Source organism: Erigeron canadensis, chromosome 2, assembly GCF_010389155.1.
Source record: "Erigeron canadensis isolate Cc75 chromosome 2, C_canadensis_v1, whole genome shotgun sequence".
In the NCBI taxonomy this organism is placed as follows: domain Eukaryota; kingdom Viridiplantae; phylum Streptophyta; class Magnoliopsida; order Asterales; family Asteraceae; genus Erigeron; species Erigeron canadensis.
Genome location: NC_057762.1, coordinates 14070313 through 14074751, shown reverse-complemented (window position 1 = coordinate 14074751; position 4439 = coordinate 14070313).

The window sequence follows — 4439 nt, the reverse complement described above, 5'->3', positions numbered from 1 at the left end:
TCTGTTCAGAAGCCTGGTGTTTAAGCTGAAGGGCAACAGGGGTCCTTGTGTCCCCTTTTCAAGATTCCTGTCCCTTTGTTTCATTCAGATTCTGGGCAGGGAAGAGTACAACAACACGCAATCCTTGTTCTCTGTGCCAGAACTGTTGAGGAATCTGGACAACCTGGTGTCCACTTCTGATGAAGTCCAGATGTCCCCGAGAATGATTTTTGCATTCTCTAAAACTGATGCACCACAATCTGGTGAATCAGAAAGGCAACTGGGCGGGCCTCAAAATAATGAGGGACCCACCGGTTCGTCTACTGAAGTAGTAACTGTGGCAGAAGCAGGAGTCCAGGCAGTTCCTAAAGCAAGAAGATCCTCTAAAAGCAGGAGATCAAGATCTGGACTCGCTGCACCTGACCAGTCACAATCTGTGATAGTGGTCTCTGAAGCCGCTGCCGGTGATATTGCAACTGAGGATAGAGCAGTTGTAGTTGAGGCACCAGTCACCTCTGTCCAGGGAGAAGATGCTTCGGCAACGGATCCTCAAACTGATGATACCATTGAGGCAACTCAAACTGGTCATCAGGAGTCTGAACAACTTGTTCAGCCACCCCCAACATTTATGGATCTTGGCATAAATGAGGGTGTGTTTCAGCTTGAGTCTTCGGACTCATCTGAGACAGAATCTGACCAGGAGATGGCTGATGCAACTGTACTTGATCAGCTCCCTTCTCTCCTTGGTCAACCCCAAGAACCACATGTTTCAGTTTCCCCAACTAATGTACAAAGCTTAGATATACCTCCAATATTCACCTCTCGCCAACCACTTTCTTCTATGGGTGTGCCTAGAAATAGACACATCCTAACCCCACCGTCGCCGTCGTTCACACCTGAGCACTCTCAGCATGAACGACACATTGAATCTCTTCCCTTCATTTCTACAACCCCTCCTCTTCTATCAACTGATGCTACCGCAACTGGAGAACCAAATATTGTCATACCTCGTCCAGTTGCACCTGTAGCTTTTTCGGCTGGTCCAGTGACACCTTCTCCTCCGTCATTGGACAGCCAATTCGTGTCTTTCCAAGCCGATCTCTCGAACCTTCTCGCGAGGGTGGAAGAGATTCAAAAGACACTCGATAGGAACACCAAGTCCCTCTCCAGGTACCACAAGGATCACTTGCAAAATATTAAAGTGGTTGACCTGGGGATCAACAAGTTCTCTGCCAATGAGGACTTGGTGTTTGGCAAGCTGAACGAGTAAGTGGAATCCTCCAATCAACTGGCAACATCTTTAAGGGAGGCGTTCGCACTGACTCAATCTGGAGTCACATCTTCAATATCCAACCTGCTGAACAGTACTGTCAGATCTTCAGAGGTTGATATTAAGAATCTGGAAAGGCAGGTGCAAGATTTATGTAACAAACCTGGCCTAGATGTGACAGAGCTGGGAAACCAGTTGGCCTCTTCAGTGGGGCTCAAGATTGAAGAAACTTTGGCTGCCAGTGAAAACAATTTGATTGAAAAGGTGATGTCTGAGATCACCAAGATTGCAGCGCCCCAGGTCGATCTCACTCCTATTACATCTGAGATTGATCGGTTGAGGTGCAGTCTGGATACACTGGCCAGCAAGGTCTCTGAACATTCAACTGCCATATCGGATCTGACCACTGAAGTTGGCAAAGGAAGGGAGGTTGTGACTGAAAGTGTTAAGGAAGTCCCTGCAACTGGGCTCTCTTCAGATGATCTCTCAATACTCAAACAGATTTTAAAGAGTCAAGAGCAGACAAGTGGAAATGTAATGACTCAGTCTCAAGAGATAAATCATCTTTGGAGGACAGTTCGCATGCTTTGTGGAGTCTTCAAAGAGTGCAAGACAATGCAATCATGGCAGCCTCTAGATCGCCTGCCCTCTAGTCATGCCGATTTTGAAGCCATCAGGCAGGGACTAGATGCTGCCAAGGGGGAAAGGTCGGTACATGCCCCTCACACTCTTGTGAAGACTTCAAGTAAAGGGAAGGAGATAGTGGTGGCTACCAGTACTGAGGCTGGTGAGCAGGAGATTGAGGTATTTGATGATGTGGTGGTAGGGAGTGTTGATAAGGGAAAGGCCATTGCTGATGAATCTATGGAACCGGCCACCGATGCACCAATGTTGGAAACTGGCAATGTTGATTTGTTGCCTCCAGTTACTGAAAGCGAGAGTCAGAAGTTAGCAAGAGTGGGATACCTGGTCAAGGAAAGGAAGAAACAAATGAAGGTGAACCAATTCGAATCAAGAAGAAATCTTCCAACCCCTCTTGTTGATATCACTGATGCTCAACTCCTTGGCTTGACACTTGTTGAATACAAGAAGATCAAAGAAGATCCAAGAATAGTCAATGCACTGAAGGAGATGCTTGAAGTTGAACTGGACAAACACTACCAGGATGATGAGGCTGAACTGGATGCTAAGTGTTTGAATGTGTCGGTGGAGAAGGCCAGAGAGATTAGGTCTGAAGGGATTCTCAAGAGGACTGAACAAGTAAAGAAGGCGGTCACCAAAGTATTGAATCCACCCAAGTCCAAAGGGAGAAAACAAAAAGCCTTGCCAAGAGATGCAAATCTGAGGACTTGGGTAGAACCATCTGAACCCACAACTGATGATATTCGAGCTGCTACACAAAAGCTGAGCACGAGCAAAATCAAACTGACAAATGAATCTGAAGCTCGCACATATTTGTCAGATGTACAGCGTCGAAGGCACAATAGAGGCAGGATTACTGATGTTAAGGTTTCAATCAAGCCTGGTGCCAAGCATTTTGTTGTTGAGGTACAATACTTTGGTGGGCCTAAGAGGACAACTGAGAACCCGGATGTCCATCAGTATGGTCATTCCGAACATGTTGAAATGTTGAGGTTGCTGGAGGGGAGACAGAGGAAGAATAAAGTTGAAAGAGGCTGGGAGTACGTATTGCAAAATCTTATCAAGTTCAAGGAAAACATTGAAGAAAGATTAGGCCTTGATCCTGAGGATACTCAGCCAATTTCATCAGTCTCAAAGAGAAGGAAAACTGGCGAAGGGCCATCTGTTTAAGTTTTCCTTCTAACTATCTGCTTGTAATTTTGTATACTTTCTTGTAACTTATTTGTAAATTGTGTATATATACAAGTTGCCAGATTGTAACTCACAAGTAAGATATCTGATAGGATCTACAAGTTTTTGAAACAAAATCCAAGACATTTGATGATCTATAAAAATGTCTTGGAAACTCAATAGGTTTTATCAAACTCAAGTATTTCAAACTTAAACTTGTATAGAAACAAGTTTGAAATCACTTGACAATATTTCAGGACAATTAGGGGGAATTTGTTAGGTCCAGTTTAAGCTAAACTGGAGCTCTCCAGTGACATCTGGAGAGCATGAGGAATTGTCCGAAATATTAGAAGTCCAGTTGCATTGTACAGGTTTAGCAACTGATGACTTCCTCCAGTTGAGATCAGAAGACTAGAATCTGAAGACCTTCCAGTTGAAGTCAAAGACAACAAATGGAAGATAGAGATTGGCAATGGCAGCGAAGCCCAGTTGACAATCTACCAGATCAATCAACTGGAGAATCCTCCAGTGTAAATGCTCTTACAAAGCTTTACACTGATTACGAGGAGGACCTTTTTACTCTACATCCTTTTAACCGGACAATGATATTGTCTTTGGATAAAGATACAAAGATGTAGAGTGGTTGAATAAAGTAACCTTTTGTCTTACTTTATTTAACACACACAAAGGATTATTTTAACAATACTTTTGTGTGCTGTCAACCATATTTGTACGTTGAAGTTGAGATCCCCATGCTCAATCTTCGACTATAAATAGAGGTCCTTGCACAAGTTTTTTAACACAACTTTGCAAATACATATATTCTGCAATATTGGTGAACTTGTGCAATATTCTCTCAATCGCAAAAAGGAACATTTCACAACTCTAAGTGTTTCGATTGTTTAGGAGAATTTCCAAGTTTAGATCAATTGTAATTCATGGGTTGTTAGGATATTTACATTCTTGTATTATCTTGGTTCCGCAACAACCTTGTATTTTATTTAAACAAGTAATAAATAAAATACACTTGAAAATTACATATTGTCTCACCAGTTTATATACTCGTCATTTATATTATTGCATGTATTAATATTCTGTCACCTCAATACTTAATTCCAATTAACCTGATACACGATCAATCTAAACTGGTCACATCCAGATTAATTGATCGTGTTGCAAAGTTCACTCACCATCGACATAGAGGTGTCTTCAGCACCCATCTAGTAATAGTTGGGACTAATAGCCTGCAAAAAGACTTCCTTGTAATCAGTGTAAAAGTGTTGTAAAGACTTTTACATTGAGCCTCTTCAGTTTCGTCTTCAGATAAGAACTTCTCTGAGCTCTGCTTCTGAGATGATATTCTTCTTCAGTCTTCAGT